The following is a 27,405-nucleotide window of genomic DNA, read 5'->3' on the forward strand; positions in this document are numbered from 1 at the left end:
TTTACTTGCCTCGGTTACAATCTCCCGCTCGCCCCGTCCGGGATTCACTTACAATCACGATAGAAGCCCCCGGAGATAACGCGGGAACGGACGGTAGTGACGGGCGGAAAGATCGTGTGTGCCAACGCGTCGCCGTCTGGTCTGTCGCGGCTGGATTTACTGCGCGTTCAAAATTCAAGTCGAAGCCCGTGGAATTACCGTCGGAAATAAACGCGAGCGCCCCGCGGAAGAATTTCGAACGGCGCTCTCGAGAGACGGTATGTGTGTTGTGCGTCGTCGCCGCCGCGCGGTCCGCCCGGGTGCTTCGCGAGTAACGGCGAGTTCGCGCCGTACGAGGGAACTTCCGCATCCCGCGGAATTCCGCTCGAAACTATGGCAGATGTTTCGAAAGCGTATCCGTTTTTGCCCGCCGATAGGATTTACACTTCAGCAGCGACGGTTGATCGCGCACATCGCTCGCGGCGGGTTCGCGCGAAGCCGCCGGCGCGGCACGCCGAATGAAAAGTTACTCGCGTCTTGTCCGTGTTCCGCCGAGCGGACGCAATTCGTTCGTGCGGCTGTAAACGCGTCTAGGATAAATCGTTAAACGTCTCGTACCGATTCTACGCGCGACGACGAACGAGATAATTAACCCCGAGAGTAACACCCGCGATCTCAACGCTTAAGTAACATCGTGGGTCTCCACGTGAAAAAAAATAGTAACATTTTTTCTGCATCTCACGATCTTGTACGAATTCATGATTTGACGTCACCGAACTTTTTCGAAAGCAGGCAGTAGGCAAATGCAGGAGACGCTCTCATTCTCCGAGCCTCGAGATCGATATGTCGCAGAATTCGTTCTCCACTCCCGACGAGCCGCCAATTCCCGCGTCACGGCGCTCTAACGATTTCGTGTAAATCGGTCATTAGTACCGATCGCGATTAACGCAGCTTTCTTTCTCCGTTTACGCTGCAATTAGGCGCGCGACCCGCGAAGGTAATCGCCGGCTAATGATAGGTAACGAAACGTCGGTCTCTCACCGATATCAGCTGGCGCCGACTAATTAAATCTCCCCTCCGCCGGGCCGCGTGTATCTAGGTCTGGAGGAGCGCCTTTTCGGTCCTCGCGTTTTGCATAAACCAAATCGATAGCGGCGCTCGCGAACGGCCCATGAGGCTCCGTCGTTCTTTCGCGACCAGCACGCGCTCTCTCGTCACGCTGAGCCGTCCGCGGCCTTATCGTTGCGAGAATTTCGAGTCTCGTCGGCGAATAACGGGCGTATCCGCTCGGGCGAAAAAACGCGGGGCGCCGACGTGTCGCCGATTAGTCCCCCGTCCGCCCGCCGCCCCGCGAAATCGCCCCCGTTCGCTCGCATGCCTTATCGACGGCGGAGATGCAAATTTAGAAATACGCGGCGACGTCGTGTCTAGTGGCTCCGATGCACGCGACCTTTACATAGTGCCGGTGCGGATAGGCTCCGCCGCGTGGCCGCAGACGGATATTTTTGTAATTGAAAATGATCGATCGCGGCGCCCGCGCGTCCCGGGGTAATAAGGTTACCTACTTGAGAACGCGAGAAACGTCGTCCGAGCTGATGCACGCGAATGAGAGACGATCGCCGGCAGATCGGCCGGATCCTTATCGCGGCTTTGTATAATTGTTGAATCGCATTAATGAGTAACGAGCACGGTCTCACGCGCGTGTTACCCTTTTTTCTCTCTCCCCCTCCTTACACCGCCGTGGACATTATTATGCAAATATTACTTAACAAGTCGCAGTCGCTAAAAGTCGCTTCCACGCGAATGTGAACGCGGAGGAAAATAATTTGCTTGCCATAAGCGATAAGTTGTTTGAAAGAAGGAAACGTTATGTTAGAAAAATATTAAAATATTTCAGGAAATTCTTCGTTTTAGCGAAACAATATTTAATATGTAAGGAAATAAACTTTTTATTGAAAACCAAATATTATTTCCTCTAAATAATAGTTTTTTTTTTTTCAACCAAAGAATATAGTTTATTCTAGTGCAACGACTATACTTGCATTCGAACAAAATTACATCTGATATTAAATTATGTTATCTATGTTAAATAAATGTCAAGCAAATCCCAAGAAACTTATCTTTTTCTGTGCAAATGTGAGGAAAACGCCATTTAGTTCTGATTAACGTGTCCCAAGGGCAAATTTACTCAGGAAAATTTCTCTATCCTGGCAATAAAATTATTTCTACACTAATTCCGAATAATAATAACAACGAGCAATTCGCTAATTTGGTTACGCCAGCTAAATTTTATCGTTCGCTGCCGCAACGAATATGCAGTAGCAGCGATGGTTCCGCTAGAACAGCGAACTTATTTTTCTCCGTGTAGGAATCGCGCGTTCGAGTTATGAAGTTTCACGTTTCATCGAAGTTGGACGCGCAACGTTCATTCTTTACCGGGCGCGAGCGATGCGATTCTCGCGGATCGGGAAAGCTCGAGCTCTTCGGGCGCGAGCAATGAAACTGTGCAAGCGTTTACTCACTCTGGCCGCGTTGATTGATGTAGGAAGGCAAGGCGAGGGGGCAGATACGTACCTGAAACAAGAAGTAACAAGTCGATATCAGTTTCCGCGCAGTTTCGACATTATTTTATTACTCGGCTTGGCGCGTTTCATTTTTCCGGACAATCGCGACCCCCCAATGAAACTTATGGCCGACGGCGATAAAACTATATAGCGCGCGCGCTTCGGCAACGCGACTCGGCAACACTCTATAAAAGCGCGTCCAGTAAGGTCACGTATTTAATAACGCCATATATCGGGCGCAGATAAATTGGATACGGCACGTATCAAGATTTACGCTCTTAACCGCCTCCGCGCACAGCCGTAGCTTTTGATTCTCAATAAGACACATTTTTTGTTCACTTTTTCGTGAATTGGCCGACCGACTCCATCGCTGCCGCCGCGCTGTAGAATTTATCGAAAGAGAGAGAGAGAAAGAGAGATGGATGCGCGATAAAACGTGACAAAACGCCGTTTTAATCGACCTGCTCCAAAGTCGCTTCGAGGAAAATTGACGTTCTTTTTGCCTTTCTCTTTCTTTCTTCCATTTCTCGAAACGCGGAGCGCTTCTCATTCTTGTTAATTTAACGTAGACCGCGCGCTGCCTGCAAATTGCGAGCGCGAAAATTGAGATCTCGCGACGGCAACGTAATCGAGGAAACTTTCAATATATGAAACCCGCGTCGTAAAGAAGATAAAAAAAAAACAACGGATATTAAATCGTTTACAGGCGATTTCTCATTTATTCAACGATCGCACTGCTTGTCACGCATTCGACTGTATTTTCATTCAGAGATCAAAGGAAAATCAACATTATCGCATCGCATGAATAGACCGAGAGGGGGAGGGAAGGAAAAAAAAATGATCGGCTCTGTCGTAAATTGAATTCGGATATTGATCGATGCCACTTGCGCACGCAGTTACATGAAATCGCATATTTAATTCCGATAGGAATATAAGCCGCGTATCAAAGGAGCCTTTGAGCATCAAAGGAGATATCCTCGGGAGAAGAGCCAAGCATCGGCTGTCGCGATCCAGTTTACATTCGAGCAACCTCGAGCTCTCGATGATGCAGACGAAGAGAATTGTCGACGGGGGTGGATGCAATATCATTCGAGAATAACGATACGTAATCTCCGTGAGGGATGCTTTCCGAGTACGTATGTATTCAAATGTGAAAAGATATTGGAGGTTCTGACGGTAAATAATCAATATGAATGAAAGGGTAATAAGAGCCGTCGCCGAATGTTTTGGCGCGATAATCGATATTTGAGCGGTGGGATAAAATTGTCCGACAGTCGCAACGTACGTGTCGCACTCATTTTTCAGACTTGCAATGCACGGTGGCTGTACTGAGAAAAAAAGCGGTCGACGCCACTAAAATTATAGTCATCTTCGACGTCGTTTACTATATGGAGAAAAACAATTCCGTCGGTGTAAATAAATTTCCCGTTGCCCGGGAACCAGGAGAAAATTCGATTGTAGGAACCGAAAGACTCCTGTAAGAGGAGTTCTATTGAATCAATTGTTCTCAATTGTTTCGAGCCGAGTTTTAACGTGGCTGAATGTTTAAACGAATATTTTTCAGTCGCGGTAACAGATATCACTTCTTGTTACTGAATTTTCATTCTTTGTCATTGAGTTTTCATCTGGTTCTTATTTGGTACCGGGACGGAGTTCTTCTTTCGGTGTAAAATAGAATCGGCACATTTTCACCGTAAAACAGTGGAATCAGACATGAGAGAAGCACGTATCAATGAAATTTTACTGAGAGAACTTCATTAATAATAGCCAATAGAATATTATAGATTTTGCAGGAGAATCTTATTTTCACTAGTCAAAATCAATGAAATGTACGATTATAGGAGGAGCTCAGCGACTGTTTTCATCGAAAACCAACTAGAGTATTTTGAGATATTGACATCGGTGAAATGTGTTTTAGTGATTTAACCAGAAATGTTATCACTTCACTTGAAGAAAATATATTCCTTTATTCTAATTAGAAAAAAAAAAAATAGTAATAGTAATATACCGATAAGGTTATTATTAATAACATTACGATGACACTACAAAAGTAGCTCTCCTGGTTATAATTCCTCCCTTCCATTTTTACGATTACAATCGCAAGTACCAAACGTACTTCTTCCCTCAGTGAGCTACGTAACACCTCGCATGCGTCGAAAGTCCGGAAAATAAATCCGGCGCGTATATTACAATGTTGAATAATCGTACGCCCCGCTGAGATAGAAATTATCGCGTCCAGCAGCGACTCTGACTATCCTTTCATTCTTACTGGTTGCTTTCCCCCACGTTTCCTCGAGAGCATCTCTCTTCTCCCTCGGGGAATCTCCCGTTATCGGTGAGAAGAAGAAGAACGCGTCGCCGGCACATGTGTAGTGTTTTAACCTCGACAGTTTCCCGCCGCTTAAATCCGAGGCGGAAGAATCTATTTGACGAATAAGTTGTCCCGAGGCTTACGCGGCGTCTACAATTAGGCTTTAACTTAACCAGCAGCCGCCGCGTAAGTGGGTTTACGTTGGAAGGGGTCTCCACGTAACACGCTTTCGCACGCTACGCCGGCGGACGACGAGGATTGCCGCGGCGGAGACGTTACGTACTAAGTTATCAAAGGTTTGCAAGGGCAGCAGTATCCTCCTCCGCCAAGTTTCCTCTGAGGTCTTAAAGGTGTCCCGCGCGCAGCACGCGAATTTCTCAAGTTATGATTTAGTATCCGGTGGGTGGTCTGGGGCGAGATCAGGAGGAGGATGTCCCCGGGAATACGCTCGAGTGGAGAAGCGGTACCAGCACGGAAGTACCCGGGGTGCCTGCGCGTGTTTCTGTTTAGAGAACCGTTTCCAGAAGCCGCGCTGTTTCGCGAATAATGCGGCGAGAGGAGAGGGAAAGAAGGGGATGGAGATGTATCTCTTTCTCGATCGTTTAGCGTCGCGAAAATGGTACTCTCGTGATATTTCCTCAAATATTTCTACCCGAGATTATCACTGTCGCATTCGGAAAATACGGGAAAACGCGTCGGGGACAATACCCTTTGTAAGAAATGCGAACGAAAAAAGACGCGGGAGAAAGGCGAGATCGAAAGACTGTACATTCCGAAGGAACGAGCAGAGTGCAAGGAAGCGAACGAATCCAAGGATGACGGAGGGTAGAGCGAAAAAGAGCGAGAGAGAGAGAGAGAGAGAAAGAAAGAGAGAGCGTGTGTGGTACGACGAGGAAGGGGACGAGGAAAGAAAACGGCGGCTCATGCGCAAGAAAAAGAAGGACGAGCGGCGGCCGGACGAGCGGAGGAAGAGGCGGCGAACACGGTGCCGAGGAAGGGAAGGAGGGAGAGGAAGAAAAGTGGGATGAGAACAGAAACCGGAAGAGAGCAGGGCGGGAGGTCGGGAGGAGGAGTAACTTCCTAACAAGGCGGTTAGTTGCGGCTTAGCAACGCTATGAACGCGAAATATTGCGAGCCGGCGGCTTCTCCCGCCCGAGTCGCCTCCACCTTCTGCTCCTCCTCCCTCCGCTCGGTCGGGCTGCTTACTCCGAACGTCTGCGAGTGCCTGTGTGTTGCTGCACGGTCTAATGCCGAAGTACCGGCGGATGCGGCAAAATTTCGATGCACCGATAATCGATCGGCCGCCGTCGCGGGACGCCTCGGTGCGTCTACACACGTCTGTCCGTCGCGACGGTGAGATCGCGAAGAAGGAAGCGTTCGCGCCGGAGAGACCCCGAGAAGAAATCTATTTCCACCAAGTCGACGTAATCTCGCTGACGCGACGCGATCGTATTTCTCACGTCGCGATAATGGCGATAACGACGAGCTTTCCAAGATCGGCGAATGGAAATCGCACGGTCGACGGCTTCAATCTCGAGCCCGCCGGCGTAGGAGCGTTCCGCGATCGTCTCGGGCTCGCCTTAATTAGAACGTAATTCGTCAGCGAAAGACTCCAGCTCGCGAGATCAAAGAGTATAATGACGGGGCATCAGGAGTTTCCGCACGAAACACAACTTTCTTTGAGAAAGTTCCGCGGGTGATTCGATTAAACCCAAACGGCAACGCGCGCTCTCTTTGACGTCGCGATCTAATTATTTCCGCGACTGCCGTTGTAATCGGTATAATAACCGCGGAAGCTCGCTCGCTCGCTCGTCTTCGATCGGCGTGCTTAGATATGCCGGCGTGCTGTGCCTGTTGCACCGTGATTTGCATAGATGCGAGAGGCACGCTCTGAGGCTGCCGGCAAAATCTTGACTTTCCTCGCTCGTAATCTCCGTCCTTTGTATCGAAGGTGCATTTAATCCTCGACCTGTGTAATACTCTCAGATGCGAAACGCCATTACCGTACGCAGTATGACACTTACAAATGTAATCATTCAAGTCCCACCGAATGTTCACCGTTTGCGTACGAGGAACTTATCAAACCCCGAGAGCGCTGGTCAACTCAGCTCTGTGAATTTAATTCCCCGAAACGCGAATTGTCACGATGTTAAGACGGCATTCGTTTGTCCATGATTGGTCCACGTTTGTCCGTAAAAAAATGTTATTTTTGTTCACCCCGCGAAAAACGTTATAACTAAATAGAGAAAAAAACTTTACAAATTTTGACATCAGCGCTCCTATGCGTGTTTCTCATTAATTTCATAATTGTCTATGTTTATCCGACAAAAATGTTTGCCTATTCTGCAAAAGAGAGTTATAAACAAAGAAAACGAACAATTGTCCTGAAAAACATGTCAAGTATATCTTCTTTAAATTATGCACTGGAATCGATTGTCTACGATTTTTCCATCCATAATTCTTGTATATCAACCGAGTAAAAACGAATCATTAACGCAAGAAAACAGACAATGAGCAATTGCAATTTTGAAGTGCTAACTTGGCAGCCCCCTATCATTTTCCACGCGTCGCGATTTCCGGAGGACGCTCGCGTAAATTTCGTCAGACGCGAGTCGTGAAAATGAGAGGACAAATGTCGAGAGAGAGAGAGAGAGAGAGAGTGAGAATGATCGAACAGATATATCTCTCAGTCGCTCGATAAAATTTCCACGGCGAAACGACAGCTATTGGATTAACCCCCCTCTGTCGCAGTTTGTTATTAAGATACACTGTAAATCGCCGCGGCCTGTAAATATTCGGATAGAAAATCACGCTGCGAACGACGAAAGCGGTTGATTTAATCGGCCATTTAGCTTCGTGGTGATATCAGACGCGGCTTGTGTGCAACCGCCGTGCGCCGCACGAACGTCCGCTCGTTTACGTACGTGTGTGCGTGTGTGGTTTCCGTGGACGGATATAGTTTTTATTTATTTACACAAGGGTCGACTACCGCCCCTTAGCCTCCGCGTAGGATTGCAATAGAGCGGCTGGTTTATATTTTATTCATCCCCTATTGAATTCAGGCTCAATCTCACGAAAGTGTCTCTACCATGGCCACCCGGTCCTCCTCGTTCTCTCTTTGCTGTGTCTCTTCTGACTCGGATCAGAATCCCCTTTTCGCCCTCCCTCCGTCTCTTCCGTCTCTGCAGCCTCTACGTGGTGGGTATTCCAATCTCACTATGCTTCGCTCGTCCTTCTCTTTCTCCTCCGCCTCTTCCCCCCTACTTCTGCTTGTCTACCGAGAGAGAGTACCCTCTTTCCTCGTTCTCCGTCCTCCCTTCGTCTGTCCCGTTCTCGAAGGCCACCCGGAGCTCTAGGCTCCCTTTAAATCTGTACCGCGATATCTCCGCGTTCCCTCTCCTCCTCTCCCAACTTAGTCGTTCGCAGCCTCCGAGCGACACGCGTCGTTTATCGAGAGCAACACAAGAGTGCGAGCGTGCTGATTTACCTTTGTACACGCGAGATCCCGCGGAATCGAACGGATCGCCCGCGAGCGAATTTCGCAGCAATCACCGAGATACGAGGGGGAATGCAAGCTCGCGTGTATACACGGCGCGATCTCGAAGATACAGTCCCTTTTTCCGTCGACGTTATTCCGGGAACGCCGGTAGATCGGCTCCGTAATTGCGACATATGGGCTCGTCGCGGTAGACGGCGCGAAGCCGCCGTTTTCTTCATAATGCACGCCACGTCGCGCTCTCTCGAGCCCGTGTAATCACCGCGGGACTTCGGAGTAGACAACGGACGAATTCGCTTGTTCACTCCCCCTCCTTCCCTCTCTCCCACCTACCCCTCCTACCCTTTCTTCCTTCCTGCCTTTCGTCTATTTCCCATTTCCGTGCCGCTCTCGAGTCCTTCACGCTTTGCAATTTCAGAAGTGTCGAGCCAGCACTCGTGCCCAGACGCTATTAAATATTGAGAAACTCTATGCCCTTCGAACACCCCGCCACGCCGCCCGTCCATACATATGTACGCCTCCGTATCTCTGCATACGTAACAATGCGTATAAAAGATCTCGTACGGCTGGACGCGCGCGCTGCCGCATCGTTACGGTGTGAACGTCGGACGCACTCCGATGCGAACGAGCTATCGAGCCGGCCGGATGTTGCAGAGCAAATCGTCCGTGAATGTCCATCACTGACTAAGAATCTGCCGTTTTAGTTCTGAGTCATTTTATCGACAAATGGTCGGACGTTTATTCGCGCAGTACGATCGGTAACTTTGAAGACTGACTTTTTTGCGGCAGTCAATCAAGAGCGTCAAGAGCGCGATTTATACTCGAGGGAAGTGGGGATTAGCTCAACCGAAAATTTTTCCGCTCCGGAATACTGGACTTAACCGTATAAGAAGTCTATATATACACGCATACGATGAGTTGATTAGCTCAGCAATCCTTTTGTCAAAGCAGTTACCGAGTGGTGTATTTTTTCCGTATTAAATAGCGCGCTGTTTGACACTATAAGATTCAAATAAATCAAGGCAAGTATCCGTCGCTCGTTAATTCCATCTAATATAGATAAATTAATATTTGACAATTATTAAGTAATATTTGACAATTTTACTCTTGACTGAATCTGTTCAGGTGATATCACAGGCTGAATATTAGGAGAAACGCTCCGAGGTCGATAAGGGTATTCTGTCTTCTGTTATAATTTTCACGATTTAGCAATTAATTCGTGATAAGTATCTTCCAAATTAGTCCTTTCTATTTTTTGTCTACCTGGATTGGTCTGAATTTTCAATCTTATTCTGTATCCTACACAATTCTATCCACAATTGTTCAACCTTTTCCATCCTGCTGGCTGATCCCGTTCTAAGTCGTTAACAAAATATCTCTGTTTTCCGAAGGTATCTGAGGTGATGATAGTTATTGCCTCACTCTCAGATACGGATATGGAGGATGTCGGAAATTTTTATCGTGTACAAAGCACGAAGTTTTGCGCGATTAATGGATCGGGGTAGAGCGGAGTCGTGTAATACCGGTTTCATTCGAGCCCCTGATACGATCGCGCCTTTAATACCCATCAAGAACGCCACACGAAGCATGAGAAAGAAGTCCGAGATAAATCTCGAGACACGCAATCCGGTACTTCGACGGTCCATCTCGGTCATGGTGGAAATTTCACGTCGGCGACGGGAGCGTCGCGAAAGCGAGCTACGTCCGTCCGTCCGTAATAAGGGGAACACGACGAGAGGATAACACCGGTTCCCCGGCGACGAGGAATCCGTGTCACGCTTTGGAGCGGCGCTAAACGTGCTTCACAAGATAAAACGCGACGGAGCTCGGCCGCGCGCACGGCGTACGTGTGTAATTGTCGGTCGGGCGTCTTATGGCCGGGCACATCCGAGAAAAATGCGACTCCGCCGTCGTAATTCGTCGAGTATCGGGGAAAACGTTGTGTCCCGGGCGGGCGGGCGAGGGTATATCTCGGGGCCGGGGGCTTCGATAAAGTCGGGCGTACGTGCCGCGGCCGGGGACCGCACGAATAATCGCAGTCGTTTAGTTTCTCCGGCACCGGCCATCACTCGCAATTTACGATTCCGTGTTTATTCTACGGAACGTAAAGTAAAACAGTACCCGGTATAATAGCGAAATCGATTGTGTCCCCTCTGCCCCCTTAAGCCGGCGAAACGCGGCCATTTGTTCGCGGAAAGCCCGAACTACGAGATATATACTGCGCGTCAAGATATTTCCACGCGATCGCGATATAACGCAGCCCTGTTAGCGACGAATATAAACAAATAAGCACAGAGAGAGAGAGAGAGAGATACGAGTTATTCACTACCGAAAATATGACAGTGGTCGGGTTGGTGAACTCTTGACCCGGGTGGTCAAGGGAGTAAACTTTCGGACGAAATAAAAGTGAATAACGTCGCTCATACGCGGCACGGTAATTTGTACAATCGCCATGCGCGGGAAAAAGGTGCTTTTTAGCGGCCCGCTCGATTTACGTAACCATTCACGCGGTGAATTTGCATAAAATCATGGGACGATCTCCGCGCACGAGATACGTCGAGTAAATCGACCAAATGGAGAGAGCTATTCTTACTAGTTTGAACGGACTCGTATTACTGTTACGCCCTCCCTGCCATCGCTACCATCGCCGTCGCCGTGCAACGTATAAAACCGTTTTCCATTAATGACACGAAGTTCCTGAAAATAGGCTTTAAATCACGCGCTCGTACTCAGCTTCCTCTCTCTCTTTCTCTTTCTCATCCTCTATCCTTGGCATCGACACGACGGCACGCGCGGTCCGTCTAACGACGGGTGCGCGCCTTTACGGGTACGGCCGGTCCTTTCGCGTGCGATAATTGCAGCATATTCCCGCAATTATTCGAGTCCGAATAATTTTGCGCGGCGTGCGAACAAAGACCCGAAGCGTCGCCGGATTTCTCTGTGAAACGGTTCGCGCGGGTTCTTCTTTCGGTTCGCTCGCTCGTCCGCAGGACGGACGGAGATTTCGCTTATTTGCGGCGCGCGTATCATGACGGAGTTCCGTCCGCGAGAAGTGCCGAAAGCACGGGCGTGCACACAGACGTTCACGGCGACGGTGTACACCGCAATTAGCGAGCGAGAGGCGACGTTCGCGTCGGCGAAAAGGTAGAGAGGGAGGGAGNGGCGAAAAGGTAGAGAGGGAGGGAGGGAGGGAGGGAGAGAGAGAGAGAGAGAGAGAGAGGGAAGGTAGACTGGCGAAGGTAGTCCGGATGAGGCGAATTCCAAAAGAGATGTGCTTTTAATTATACTAACGGCCGGTGTCCGATTAAATGAACGGAGGAGCCAAACTCGCGAAGCTCGGTGCAAATTTAATTATAGGGAAGAGGGGCGCGGACGGGAGGGCGAAGGAGGAGAAAGGGATACAAGGTAAAAAGGAGAGACAGAGCGAGAACCCAGCTGGAGACTGTACGTGTGTCTAAGAGAGAGAGAGAGAGAGAGAGCTCGTGATCGAGGTAGAGAGAAATCCAAGTATTTATATGACGGCAGTTTGTTTAGGCCGCTTATTAATGGGACGGAAGAGGGTCGTTGTAATTAAGGGAACCCGGGATTCCATCCAGTGGCACACAGAGGATCGCCCTGCGAGGATGCGCCTGAGAACGTCGCGTCGCATCTCACCGAGGACGTCGACATGTTACCTATGTCTTTTCTCTTCCTCCTCCTCCACCTCCACTTCCTCGTCGCCTGCTCTCTTCCGTCGTCTCTCCGTTTCCTCGCGTATACCGTATTTGCGCCCCTTTAGTCGTTCGTCCTCCGCATCCCCCCGGCCTCCGGTGCTCCCTTTAACGTTTCGTTTAAGTCGGTACGCGCCTCTTTCTCCGCTTTCGCGCAGACGTCTGGATTGTCTTTCGGCGGGAAACAAAGCGCATTCAACCGTCGAAGGAAGGAAGGAACCTTTATCGTCGCCGTGGCCGCTGCTCCCTTCGTCGTCCGTTCATATTTGCTATTCGAGGAGACGTCTCGAACAGGCCCGGGGAACGACGACGACGACGGGGAGCCGGCGCTGCACGGGCGCGCACCCGTTAAATTAACGTTATGCAAATATCCCGATGTCGGGGTGCGCGCCTCGACGACGGTAATTAGAAAATTATACTTTAATTAGGTACGAATAAGCTGCGCGCGGCATGTAAAAGAGAATGGCCGAGCGCGTGTCGGCTTATTAGAGTTAAATTCTAAATCGTTGATGCTCGCGTACGTACGTACTTCACGTCGTACTCGGCGAAACGGCACAATTACAGCGCGAAACTCTCGCTGAACTAGAATCACTTGAAACTAATGCCCAACTAGATTGCCGTCTTGGCTAAATAATCGGCATAAACGAGGTCGATTCCATATATATTATACACTCGATGTCTTAACGCACACGGATGCAGGTGTCCCGCCGGTTATAGGTATCAAGAAACCAAACGCGGAGAAACGCGACTCGGCTTAATGGAGATGAAATTCTCAGCCGATGTAATTAAACGCCGGATTCGAGATAAGTGAGTCGGCGCGTTTCGCTCAAAAACAGAACGAAAATAAAAGAGAGGAAATTTCTCAGAGGGAGAAGATGGTTCCGGATATTACTTGGAAAGACTCGCGAGGCTGAAAGAGCGCGCGTCCCAGTGACATTATTTCTTAAATAAACGCCGATTAATTTGGAGAAACAGATTCGGAGGAATAATGAGGCGGTACGTCGTTGGGATTCAGCTTGTTTAAATATTTAAAGCGTCTCTCGCGGGCCTAATATCATATTTTCAGTCAATACGCGAAATTCGCGAGAGAGGAATTTTCTGCCGTGCCGTACGGCGGCGGCAACGGCGCGCGCGCGCGCGTATCGCCTTTTAAACTCCCATTCCGCGGAAAAACAAAGCGTATTCAAAGCAACCTACTGTCATTTATATTCATACGACTGCACCCTTCCACGTCCTTAAGTGTCTCGCGATGGAATAAAATACTCTCATTGTCTCCCTCAACCTCTCCGATTCTCGCTTTCTCTCTCTCTCTCTCTCTCTATCCCTGTCTTCTCGTCTCTTTCTCTTTCACCTTCCTGTCCATTCGTTTTTATTCCATTCCCCGAACAAGAAAACGGGAATTCATTTTATCGTTACGGAGTATCCTTCCGGAATACTGTCGCTTTTATGGCGAAATGGTCGCAGCATACTCAGTGCAATCAAATAAACGCAGCCAAGCAGCATTGACCATGCTGGCCGTTTTTCCGACTGTGTTTGCGACTAAATAATAAACGATAATTGAAAGCTTTGCTACTTTGATCACAAAGCTAAGGATCATCTTATTTATCGTTTACAGAATCGGCTTATGAATTTCCCGTTAACGCGAACAAATTCGCTCGGCTTCTAATGGTCCTTAAAAATACATATCGTTACCTTTCATTCGAGCCACAGTATTAAAAAATTTAAATTTGCAGCAGTTCTCAAATCTCCCCCCGGATATCGTTATAATATTTACACACTACCGGAGCGCTTAAAATAAAAATAACAAAAATCTATTTCGAGTCGGTAATTTCGCGAAAAGAAATGATCTTCGAACACTCCGGTTAATCAATCGAGGCTCGAATTAACCAAACGTCACCCGACCTCGTTACGAAAATATGACTCTTCGCGCGAACAACCCAAATAACTAATTGGGATTTTATCGAATAAATTCCGCCGTAATTGAATGACGCGTACATCCGCGCTTACGTCGCTCGCGCGTTCCAGAAGTACGACAATTTCCAGCGAGAGAACCGACTGGCTCGCAAGCCAGGCACGCGTTTGCTCTGTTGACGCACGTAGCCGACCGCGGCGGCGGTTGCCTACGGTTCTCACGTTTCCCCGTGACCGATCGGCACGAGGCTCGTTCGCTCGCGCGCGTTCGATCGGGCAACACTTCGTCATTTGTATGCGTCTCTCCTCGGCCCTCTCTGCCCGTACGCCGCACGACGACGTCTCGCAACGTAATAAAATACTCCAAGTTTCGCTACCCCTCTCACGTAGCGCGCCACCCCGCTGCCGCAGCGGCGCGTAAAGTGAAAAAACAAGGAGGTCGACCGGGGGAGGGGGACTCGGTTAATAAAACGCTGTCAATTGACGCGGGAGCCGCGCGCGAGCGCGCTGTTTTCTCCATCCCGCCGAATCGCCCGCCAGCCAGCCAAATTCCTATTTCGCGTTAGAACAAAACGCGTCCGGAGGAAGAGCGAGAGCCGTCTTCTATATGCATACGCGGCCTCGTACTTAAGTACCTCGCGTCGGAATAAAATATTCGTGGTGTCTCGTTCTCTCCCTCTCATGCCGCCCGCGCCTCTCTCTCTCTCTTTCTCATTGTCATTCCATTCCGCAAAGAGAAGAGACAGCGAGGCGGGGTACGATGGGAAGGCACAGGGAAGGGCTGAAAAACGGAATTCGTTTAACGGTTACCGAATACATTTCTTTCGACAGTAGACGTCAATTAACTACACCCAATTCGGACTGACGTTAAACGGGGACACACGAAGAGAGCGCATGGCGGGGGGCCTCTCACGAAGGAAAGGGGTGAACGAAGCAGGGTATGTGAATAAGAGAGAAAGAGAAAGAGAGAGAGAGAGAGAGAGAGAGCAAGAAAGGAGAGGAGGACGGGTGGAGGAGATGGATTTAGTCCGTTCAATTATGTGACTCGAGTGGAAAAGGATGGTTCGCTCAACGTCACGTTTTGCTACGCCGACAGTCGAGATGGGATTTCAACGCGGTACGTTTATTTCGCATCATTCGATTAATTAATCGCACATTAAAACTCGACGGGGATATGCATATGCGGCGTATCGCGTCGCTGCCGTCGCGATCAATGAGATTTGAGGCCGCCGGCCGAAAACCGTTTCCCCAAGCAGGATGCGGACATAGACGAACAAAAGAACGCGGCTCGCGCGACGATCGACCGCGAGAGTCGGTCGTAAAGTCGAAATTACGCACGTTACGCGCATGCGATTGCTAATTAACTGTCGTAGCGGGAATCACAAGCGGTGCTTCGGGAGTGAATACTCCCGTCGTAATTACTCCGTAATTCGTCGGGATTACTTTAATTACGTCTTCCTGCCAGCCGCGGCGTCGAAGGGTGCGGCATTCGAGAGAGAAAGTATGCACCGCCTGGAAATCTCTCGAATAAAAGTTACACCCCCTTCCCCCCCTCGCAACTCTGTGTTGCGAAGTACGGAGCTTTAGCGTCGCGACAGTATTATTCCGAGAGAGCGAGAGAACGGAAAATGGAGGCCTGAGCGCCGCGTGTAGATTTTAAATAAAATCGAAAAAAAATAATTCTCGTTAATTCGATGATTGAATTTCGCCGAATCCGCGGTGATTCCGGACGGCGCGATTGATCGGCGCCCGGAGGCGGTGCTTGACCGAAACGTGCCGTCGCAAACTGTTGCCGCGGAAAACGCATAAGTCATGAATATGTACGGCACGGCGCGCGATCATAAAATTTTAACGACGCGTTTCGCGAGGAAACTCGAGGGTGGCTGCAGCGTGATACCTTCAAAAATCGGCCCGCGTTCTGAAGTATTAAAAGGACCCCGGGAGAGAGGGAGAAAGAGAGAGAGAGAGAGAGAGAGGTAGCGAGCTACGCGCACGAGCGACAATTCTGAATAAAATCTAAAAACTGCGCGCTTCAAGCGAATAAATAAACAAACGAACTGGTCATAATGCGCGCTAACTCGTCGGGGGAATGCGAAAGTTAAACCAATTTCTCGAAAAACGAAATAATTCTGGAAATGTGAGAAATGTGGAATAACGCGAATTATTTACCGTTGCGCGAACCGCGCGTCGACCGATGAAATATTCAAGCCCCGAGTATCCCCGCTTTTATTCCCGTCTCTCGCGCGGCCTCACTTACGGGACGATATCTACCACGGTAACACCGTGACGCGAAGGAAGATCGTTCCGAAGGCGCCCGCTCGTAACACGGACTCGCACGGATTAAAGCGCTCGCTCGCTCGCCCGTCCCGAAATGCGGATGCATTAATGTGCAATTAGCGGAAGGATAGCAATTATCCGATAACGATATCTCGTCCGATCGATCGTTCGGGCCGAAAGATGCGGGATTAGCGGGGCGCCTGGGCTCGGCGCGCACATACGGCGCCGCCGATTTCAAGCGGCCCACAGTGGCGGCGATGCATCGCGGACGATGGCTTAAGGCAGCCACCGGAGCGTGCATCCGTGGGTGCAGCAGCCGCTCCTGGGTGTGTGCGGGTTTCTCCTCCTCCCCCCCTCTCTCTCTCTGTCTTTCTCTTCCTCTTTCAGGGTGTATAACAGCGAGTGTCTGCGGCGAACGCGCGGTTGTGTACGGCGCAGTGTTGCGTCGTCGCGGATTACCATAATCGCGCTGATAAATGTGCCGCGTCGAATTTAACGGCCTTTTATTCGGCAACGAAAACGGAAAGAGGACGACGAGAGCCCCGTCGTGGATCGGATCTCAACGCTCGAGAGAGCGGTCGAGCGCCGGGCTCCGACGCGCTTAATCCGTCTCAGACGGATCGCCATCCCGCAGCGACTCCGGGCAATCCGGTCTTTCGGTGTCGGCTGAGACGCAATTAATAATAATAGTCCGTTATGAGCATGCAGGAGAATTCAAGCTAACACGACATTCGGAAGAGCCCGGGATGAGAAATTGAATCAATCACTTTTTGTGATCGCTTTCGACAATTTATCCATGCGTGATTATGCGAGCGATGAATAGCAGTTCGATGTTCCGAAGTAGCGACAACGAAAACCAGCGCGGGACAAAGAGCGATGCACTTTAAGATAGTTGGTCTATAAAGCGCCGGGTTTTCGGTGCACTGAGAAAAAAGTATCAAAACATTTATTTGTGGGATATAAAGCTTATTTCAGAGAAATAAATTTTACTGCTGTTAAATAAACCTTATTTCTCTGTAAAACAAATTTCGTGTCACATGAATAAATATTTCCTTCTCATTGTGACGATATTAAGGATCTCTTTCATAAGTTTATTACTTACCGAAGAAGAAGACTTTCCTATAACTTTATTTAACTATTTAAGTAATGAATGTTAATAATGAAGAAAGTAGTTTAACGGACCAACCATCTAAAATTCTACCGTTCTCGCTATTTTTTTACTGGCTTAAAGAGGGTATCTACTGGGTTAAAAGGGTGTCTGGAGATACTCGAGGTGTTCACTTGCTGTTCTTACAGCGGATTGTTTGTACACTTTGTTCTGTGAGCTAGTTTTTCATTGGTAGCGAGCGTTTCCATGTTACAAAGGCCATGTTACGCCGATCGCGTTAGGAGGCACGTAAGAAACGTAAATATCTGCGCGACAGAAACCGAGTTAGACTTTAAAGTTTAAATTCCCATTCCAAGCTGCGACAGCTTTTCTTTCCCGATTAGTATATTTTTTCCGTAACACCGAGTTTAAGGAGTATCGAGTCCGGGCGGGAATGTCGGCGGGTATGGATTCTCGTGTAACAGGTCGCGCGACGTTCGCGCCTTGGGCTGACTTTCTCTCGACATTAATTGAATTTACGCGTTACGGCGAGGCACAGCTGTAAATGTGGATAAGCACGCGGAGATGAAGTGATTCGCGTGAAATATGGAACACGTCCCTTAAGATCCATAAGTGCGATAATTGCGGAGAACATTAACCGTACCTCACGATTGCAATATACTTGAGCGATGCGATGCAGAAGCGAAGATAATCGGTTAGAAAATTACGGCTATCGTGCGGAGCATGTGGAGAAAGGCTAAATACAAGTGACTGACGGTAGCCGAAAAAATAGACGACTACAAGGACGAGATTCTCCGCGTAAGGTGATAGCCGGACGGATGATGAAGTTATATCTCCCTTTCCTCGCCTCCACCTACGAGAAAGAAACGCCGCCTCGGTAGGAAAATGTCACCGGGGCAGGGCTTAATGTCCTTAGGATCGGCGTGAAAAACCCCCCGTCCGCGACTCCGACTCGAAAGAGCGAAGAAATTAATCGCGTAACAACGGTGTTAACAGTATAAGCTGATACGGGAGAGAAAGAGGGAGACGATCTCAAAGCGGCTTCCACGTTAAGTGCGCGGATAAAAACGTAAAATTGATTAACGCGTGATAAAAAGGGGGTCGAAAGTAGGATAGGTAGATGGAAGAGACATCGAGGCTGCGAGGCGGCGGGCGACTTCGAGCGGGTTAAGGCGCGCGGAATAAACCGGAGTTATATGTGACTCGGGCGCGTAATATTCCCCCGTGCAGTGCAAATATTTTGACTGTCCAACGGCGAAGAAAATTATGCGTCGTAACATTGAGGCATTAACTCGCCGCGGAACGGCCGCGCCCATGAATTCTAACGTTATTTGCGCTGCTCGCAGATAGGTTATCGCAGGCGACGCGCGGTATCGGAGGACTTATTTCAACACATATTTCCCCGAGGAGTATCCCTCCCGAGAGAGGTCGGTTTATTCTCGAGGAAACACGACGTGATGAATTTCTAATTGGAAAGGCGGACGGACCATCTCCTCCTAAGTAACGTGTCTTCCTCAAGCGACTACCGTCGCGAGAGGTTCGCTCACTTCGATTAGAAGTCGCGCTAATTAACGCGAGGTCCTACCGATAAAACCGCGAGCCAATCAGACGTTGATCGGAACTTTTCGCGAGTCTTATTGGCGATTTCGAGCCACGGTATCTTTCCTTGAATATTACGACGACTAAAATCTCATCGTTCCCGGCTAGAATATTCAATGATAAAATTGCTCACGTTCTTGTCCGAGATGTCACGAGTGGCCCGATTCCCAAATGACGTGAGCACATTTGGACATATAATGTACTTAAGTGAATTCAATTTAAGAAGTGGCATATGAAGAGAGAGTAACAAGGTGCACTCTTATTTTTCTTCCGTGTAATTTTGCTTGATAAATACTAAATTAATGAATAACTGCCTTGGTGCGCCATTGAAAATACGGTACTCTGCCATACAACTACCTTAAATCCCGAGCGGTTCAAGAATACACAGACATGTACACGCGTACAACATCGTCGTTGTTCTCTAATCTCGGTCACTTTGTGTTTGTATCGATTATTGCTTTTCTCATTACTCATCTATTTGACAATGTTAAATTGACGGGCCATGAAAGCCGTTAATTACGTGCAACGAGAAACGACTCCGTTAGCGACCGAGCGCGGATCCCCCGCCGGGATTTCCGACGAAAGAACCTTCGATCGATCCTCCCAAGACGAGCGACCTTCTCGGCGCGCGTATCTGAAATCGCGCGATGATGATTGCATTCGAATCAACAGCAGGCCTATCGTCGTGCGCAAACATGTACGCTCGATGGATGGTTGCTACATTCAAGGTCGGGGTCCGCGTCACGCCGTTAGGCATCAAGCATCGGGGTATTCGATACCGTAGGCCGTTCTAAGAGCTAAAATTACTCGCAACCGGAGCGTGTAAATTTTCCCAACGTGTTCGCGTATGCACGAACGCTTAACTCCGTCGTCGTCGGCAAAAACTCTCAAGGACGTGTTGCCAAAGTACTTAACGAAGAGGAAGTTCGGACGACGACGACACGACGAGAACTTGCCAAAAGTCCCCTCGCACAACAGGGGGGTGTATGTACACCGTTCCCCATTAAAACGAAATGCTGTTTCGCTATTCGTGGTGTGCCATTAGGTGTATGGAAATGGCACATAACCAGGACGATAAGTGCGGAAGGGGTTGAGAAATGAGGAAGTTCCCCCACGGTAACCGTCCCGGTTCTTCAGCTTATCTTGTGTGACTCGTCGACATACATGTCGTCCTTATCTCCTTCGTACCATATTACACGCTATGCACAGCGGTGGCTGGCTATTTTCGAGTGAGAAACCCGGCGGCGGCGTCAGTGACTCACAATGGAGAGCCGGGACACTTTAAACATAAGGGGCCTTAACTTTCCGGGAGATTAGATTTTTAAAGCGGACCCCGCGCGCTCTCGCTCGCTCGTGCGGTGTTCTCCGATTCTCCCCCCCCCCCCCCCNCCTCGTCCCCCTCTCTATCTCTCTCGCTCTCGTGTTAACATCTCGTCCACGTACTTTACAGCTGTGTTCGCGAAAATGCGCGAGAAGTACACAGCGCGGTTAATGCGCGCGTTATCCCCATCGCTGCCGTCCAATCTCTCAACGGAAGAAAAAAAGGTGAAGTAATGACTACTTGTAATAAATTTTTTTGACTACGAATTTTTTTAGTAACTTGTCAAGGAAAAATGATAAAAGGTCACCTAAGTAACTGGATAGTAGCGCTGGTTATCCGCTCGTTGAACGCGTCTCTAAGAGATGCCTGGAAACCTTCCATGCTCGTTTCGCAGCTTATCACTCGCGAGAAACGCTTAGCCTCCTCGTTAAAGAAAATAAAGGAGATTGCGAATATGATTTCTTATCGTCGGCTCGTTGTTGTAACAAAATTTATGTCCGTGGAGTCGTTCGACGTGTCGCAACGACCGCCTCTCGTGCGAATATTTCTTCTAATACAAGCAGAACGCACGGAGCGCGTACGCGTTGCTCCAGTTGCGCAAGAGTCGCGTGGAACCTCAGAACGCACGGAGCCGTCGTGTCGACGTGTCATTGATCGCGCGCGAGTCGCGCCCACGAGGTCCCGGGGGTCTTACTGAACCGTGAAATTACAATAGTACCATGGCGAGAACGCGACGTGTGTCACCGTGTCTTCCGGGCCGCGAAACCGGCTGGATTACTTTCAGTCATGACTCAAGTCCAACGCGGATTTATAAAACTAGCGCACCAGCTTTCCTCCATGTGCCTTTTCTTTATGTCTTATAGATTAACGGGACAAAATGAGCCCGATCAATTTTAATAATGTTACTTGTTGCTCCTTCGTTGCTAAAAAGTTGTCGAAGAAAAAGATTTGCTGCTGTTAGTTTTCTTTTTTATGAAATTCCGCTAAAAGAAAATTAAGTTACTTAGCTTGCTTAACCCTTTTAGTGCCGGGCGAAAAAGAGGTGCTTATGCGAAGATAACCGGCCGATTTTACTAGGATTTGGTAAAAGGCTCATAAAAACCAAACGAAAAGCAATATTTAAAAATTATTTATTTTAATTCTCTCGTAATGAAATTAGACTATTTATAACGTATTTTAAATTTATTTTGATAGAGATCTCTCGCAATGCGAATAGTAAAGCGCTACAAGGTGCGGGCCGATATATCGGCTCTGGCACTTCTCGCCGGTGTAGCAGGAGCCGATATATCGGCTCCCGGCACTAAAAGGGTTAAGGAACTTATGTAACTTACTTTAGGAACAATATGCATATATGCAGCAAGAAAATTTGATATAATAGTATATGAATTTATTGCTAATTAGTTTCTCACACAATGTGTTAGTCCTGATTTTGTTGCTCGCCAAATTGCACCGATAACTTAATCTTTAGCGAAACATCATAAAAAAAAAATTACCAGAATAACGCATTTTTTGTTTATCAACTTTTTAACAATGAGTAACAAATAAATGAGTAACAAATAAAAATATTGTAATCTGTTCTGCTCATTTTGTTCGGCTAGCGAGATGTCTTTTCTTGACAACACCACACTTCCTTTATAATAACCACAGGCGCGCGCTATTTAGTTTCATAAATTATGACCTAAAAGTTCTGTCTCATTCTTATGTATTCTTTCACATACTCCTCGACTTTCTTCCGCCTCTCGTCCGTCATTTTATAAGACACGTCGTCAATGACACGGGGGATGTACCGACATAACGCTACCATTCATCCCCCCCCCTTCCGTCCTTGCTGAAAGTTTAATTACTCGAAAATACATACGCGTTTCTTCGCGGCAGGTGCCTTCCTTCTTTTTTTTCTCTTCTTCTCTTCGAGAGAGTGTTCGCGCATCCGCAACCGGCGACGCAATTCGCGGCGATGACTCAGCCGAACGTGGAGAGAAGCCGGCGAGTTGTCCGCGGGCGGGTGGTAATTCGCAACGGCGAAAAGTATAGTGATTTCCGCGTCATAGAAAAGCATCGTCGGGCACATTCGCTAGGCCGGAACCCCGCCGACGACGGCTGGTTCGCGCTTGGTCTCACGACTCGCGCGCGCGCTCGCACGATGCTCGGGGTCCGCCCGAACGGTAATGACTATCGACCGAAAAGTTCCCACAGCCGTCTTTAGCGCCGTCTGCGGCCGTTTCAAATCGTAGCCGCCGCGTTTCCTCGACAGCCGGCGACGGGGAGTGACAAGCATTCGCTCGCGCCGGGCAAAATCAAAGCCACCGCGCTTACGCTCGCCGTCGGATCGTCATTAGAGCGACGAGCGCACGAGAAACGTCGTCTCAGCGAGCATCGACCGCGAGTTACCACGCGAAGCCGCGAGATACCACCCGCTAAATACCATGATGTGACATTTATAACGCCGGTAAATTTAACGATACTTATCGCGCTACTAAATGTCAGCGAAACGTGAGAAAGCAATCGAATTTTAATCAGTACGAGCGCCGGTCTTCGCGATCGCCGATCCGAGGGATCGATAAGCAACAACTCTCTCTTTCCTCCGAGCTCTCGTACACGTTCGAGGAAGAAAAAATGAATCTCTCGGTCGAGATAAGCGGCGGGGTCACTTAAGGAAATCGAGTATCGATCGGAGCAGGAGGACCGCACCGGCAGCGCGCCGCTTAACGAACGGATCATCCGAAAACTGATAAGCCTAAGAGCGCTAAGTTAATACGCTGTGGCCGGAGGCCACTTGATCAGGCCCTTGACCGATGGTAGAAAGAGAGCTGTCCACATAAGCCAGCTAGCCCTCCTCCTGTTCCGGCGCACGGCAGTGCACGTAGCAAACGAATCGCTCGATTAAGCGCCGTAATCGCGAAGCACCGCGAATCAGAGGCCGCGATACACACGGAGGGATGTAAACCTACGCGATTACGTACGTGAACTCGGTGGGTACACAGAGGGGAAGAGGAACGACGCAACCGGGGAAGAGAAATTGTACATGCATGCGTGCGTGCGAAGGGAATAGAGAGGAGATCGAATTTTAACGAAGGCATAGAGAGAGAGAGACGAAAAGCGAGCAAGAACGACCTTACGCATAGTTGGACGAAACGCCCAAATTTGTGGCCAAAACCCTATTTTGCTAACTTTAGAATTATAAAAAAACTGTTGGCATAATTTAAATAATTCAATGTTCGGTCTATATAATGGTAAATTCAGTTATGCCTTAACTATTTCCGTCTCGCTGTAGAAAATTCAGAAACATGAATAATGTCACATAAAATATTCCCGCACACACGTGCGGTTTTAATTACGGACCTATGATGGACTGAAAAGTGTTTGAATGAGCTAACCACTGCGGTGAAGATTCCTCATTGTCACATGTAAACGATAAGATAGTCATCGATTTATCGGCGGCTTTAGTTTTTTCTAAATACCTCTTAAAGTTTGGCAATATGTTTTTGTAGTCATGCTTAAAAATCGGTCACGTTTCGAGTCTTGACAACAAATTCGCGTGTTTCGCTCCATTGTGCAACGTCATGTGAACATGAGGGAGAGCGAGCGAACGAACGAGCAGGTTAAAACCGTACAATTAACATAGGGTAATTGCAAAAGTATAGTGTCGTAGCGAACGTCGAGCTGTCATGTCAGTTTCGGCTCGACCATGCGAGGCACCTCCATTTGCGGCACGATCCGGTTAAAACGATCCCGCCGGAATCGCGGCGCCGCGGGAACATGCGCGCCAAACTTTCCCGCCGTCCGATCGCCGGACGGGCGAATTATTTTACGAATGATGGAAACGATTATGCGGAGCTGACGCGCGCCCTATGCCACTCTCCGGCCGGGCGGCAAGTGATTTCCCGCGAAGGGGATTGGCGCTGTTAATTCCAAAGTGAAAACGGAAAACAGAGGAACGACACGTGAAATACGCGGTGAACAGATTAATCTGAGTCACGATAAGCGCGCTTTAAGTCACGCGGATTTATCGTCGCCGCACGATGAAACCCGCAACAGAAAAATGCGACTGTGCCGGTTATGCCCGTGTGAAATTTCAATGAAACGGACACGGTTTTCTCTCCGGGAGGGAGATTAAAATATTTTTTTTTTCAGATTTTTAGATATAATATTTTCTTTCGGAGTAACGAAAAGGTAAATCTCACATATTGCGGTATCCATCGGTCGCTCTCCCCGTAATCTGTAAAAAACGAAGACGCCAGATCGAAAAGAATTACGCGCGCTCGCAAAATATCCTCGGCAGTACGCGCGCGCGCGCGCGCGGCTAGGAATTCAACGGCCACGAGCAATTGCATAAATTGCACGGCGTGCGTGCTACGCATTCGTTTACGGGGCTTCTCGTTGCGATGCAATTAATTCGAGCGGACTAGAACTCCCTTCCTCGTCCCGCCGATCCTTCCCTCCGTCCCTCTCTCTCGCTCGCTCTTTCTGACGGAGCGTCTGCATCGATTTCGCACGCGTAGGATAAACCTGATCACGGAAGGGCTTGCCAAACAAGGGTTGCGAACATCGGGCAAAGTTGCGCGACTACCAACGTGTATGGGTTTCATCCCCTCCCCCTTCCTTTCACGAACTTCCCTAAACCCGAAACCGGAGATTTCCGCTAAACCGCGGCACGACGGCGAGAGACCGGAGTTTTTCGCGAGTCGGAATTTTTCGCGTTTTTCTCCGGCGTCCTCGTCGCTGGCGCACTGAGAGAAAAAGTACTTAAAAATTTTGTTTCGGGATATAAGATTTACTTCATATAAATAAACCTTATTTCTTGTCGAATAAACCTTTTCTCTTGACTCAAAAAACTTTTTATTCGAATGTGGTTCTCTGAAATGAAAAAATGGTTGGTTCAGAGAAGCAAATTTTGGTTCTCACAATCAAAACGTTTGTTTGTCCATATTCAAAGGAGAATTTTGTTTATGTCAACTAAATAGATTTGTCAGTGTGCGTGAAGGAATTCGATATAATTCTACTAAAAATATCATGTTCGAGAATAATTTTCATAAATTGAGAGGAGAAAATATTGGATAAAAAGAACAATATTTTTAAACTAAGAATTGTATTCGTTTGAAAATATCCTTTCTCCCAACATTTTTTTCACTCAATTTGTGAAAATTACCCTTAAGTGACAAGAGAACATATTTTTGATGGAACTTTATAAAATCTCCTCATATAAACAAGTTTTATATTCTTGCTCAATATAAGAATATGTGCCTTGAATCGATACTAATTTTTCTTCCATGTACAGTGCGCGAAAATATCTGCAACTCGACTTCTACGGTAATTGAGATTCGTTGGCACCGCAACTCGGCGCGCCTGCCATCGGAATATTTACACGAGAGCGAATATAATCATAACGAAAAACTTACGGGCGCTTTCCCTCTCCCGCGCCGGAGTAATTTACGCGCGCTGCGGTTTCGAAAAATAATTAAATAAATTTCGGATGTTTTCAATAATAGAGTTTACGGCGCACACGGTGCGTCCCGCATGTCGGTAACGTGAAAATACGATTGCGCTCCTCGTCCGCTCATCGCCCGCCCCTTCGTCGTTCGTTCACATTTCCTCGCGTTTACGGACGCGCACACGCTTTGGCCATCGATATGAATTAAAAAGGACGCGCGTAACGCGTGCCGGCGATTTACATTTCGCAAAATGATCTGGTCCCGCGGCCGTATACAACGGGGAATATGAAAATTTAATACCCTAATGCCGCGAGTGCGCGAACGTGAAGGTGCGTGAGGAGCGTGCGGTGGCAAAACTTGCGTAAACTTGGGCGTCGTTCGTCACGTCGGCGCGTCTGATATTTTTCCGCAAACCACCTCAGACGGCGAAGTCGATAAATGTCATGCATTATTTTCAGAAACGCAGTAAGCCATTGCTGGGGCGATGTAAGTTTTGCATTTTTATTGCCGCGCTGCTCGTACGTGTCGCGCGAGCGAGCAAGCGAGCGCGAAAATATCGTGTACGCGTATATACGACGTGCGAAGTAATAACCGCGAGATACACGCGCAAATAATGCGGATATATGAGTCGCGATAAGAACGAGGGGAAAGAAGCGAATTTGTCGCGAAGAATATACGCGCGCCGCCGTCGAGATCGCGATTACGCCCGTGGACTTTTCGCGCGAGGGGAGAGGGACGGCGCCGCTGCTCTCCTCGTGAAAATATCCCGCTGGGAAATCGCAAGATCCGCGCGCCAACGTATCGCGAATTAATCCAATTTGCCGATAAGTCGGTGGTTTCTAGGTTCGACAGCCGAGCTGTCGTGCCTGCGGATGCAAATAAGCTAATGATATTACGCAAGTTGGGGACCTCTCCGAGACAGACGGACCGATCGACAGGCATAGCGGGAGAGCAAAAGAGAGAGAGAGAGACGGACACGGTATTACACAGGACGCGCGCGCTTGATCAGAAACGGTGTATGCCCCGCGGACAACACCGGGTCGAGTAATTCATTTCCGAATGCATTACACCGACGTGGCTTCAAAGCGCCGTTCTATTAACGGAGGTTTCGTACGCGAAACTGTAATTGATTTACTCCCTGTAACCTTAACGGATTGAGTTATATCACCGCGCTGCGCGCGGTGTGTGCGCATATACACGCGCGTGTATCTCGCGAGAGCGTGAAAGAAAGATGAGCAAACAACGGACGTGGACCAACTGCCTGCAGCGTAGGTGGTTAGGTAGCTAGGCGGCTAGATAGCGTATGCATCAACACATCTATGTACACGACATACACATCCCCCCCCCCATCCTTCGCGTTTACCCCCGCATACATAAATACACGGGCACTCGTGTGCCCTCGTGTGGACGGGACGCGCGCCATTGGACGTGTCATTTCATAAAGATCGTTCTTTTTCCTTCCCTTTTTTTCGTTCCATCGATAAAAATTACAGTATCCGCGTGCCGTTCGCGGCTGCACTTCGCCGGGGTAGCGTGACAATATGGGAATTTAATACCGCGATGTGCCGGGAGGTAGCCGGAGGGGTTGAAATAACGCCGTAATAACTGCCTTCGGCGGTAAACAGAGAGCCGGGTAGCGAGAGAGAGTAGAGAGGAGAGGAGTCTCGCCTCGTCTCTCGCATCCCCCCCCCCCCCCCCCC

The 27,405-nt window shown here is 48.7% G+C and overlaps 1 protein-coding gene across 9 annotated transcripts in view; it reads right to left on the minus strand.

The window, feature by feature from the left end:
* Positions 1–27,405, minus strand: part of LOC106742511 — a 435,221-nt gene that overhangs the window by 166,730 nt on the left and 241,086 nt on the right. The window lies entirely within an intron of this gene.

Source organism: Dinoponera quadriceps, unplaced genomic scaffold, assembly GCF_001313825.1.
Source record: "Dinoponera quadriceps isolate SergipeBrazil2010 unplaced genomic scaffold, ASM131382v1 scaffold113, whole genome shotgun sequence".
Classification (NCBI taxonomy): Eukaryota; Metazoa; Arthropoda; class Insecta; order Hymenoptera; family Formicidae; genus Dinoponera; species Dinoponera quadriceps.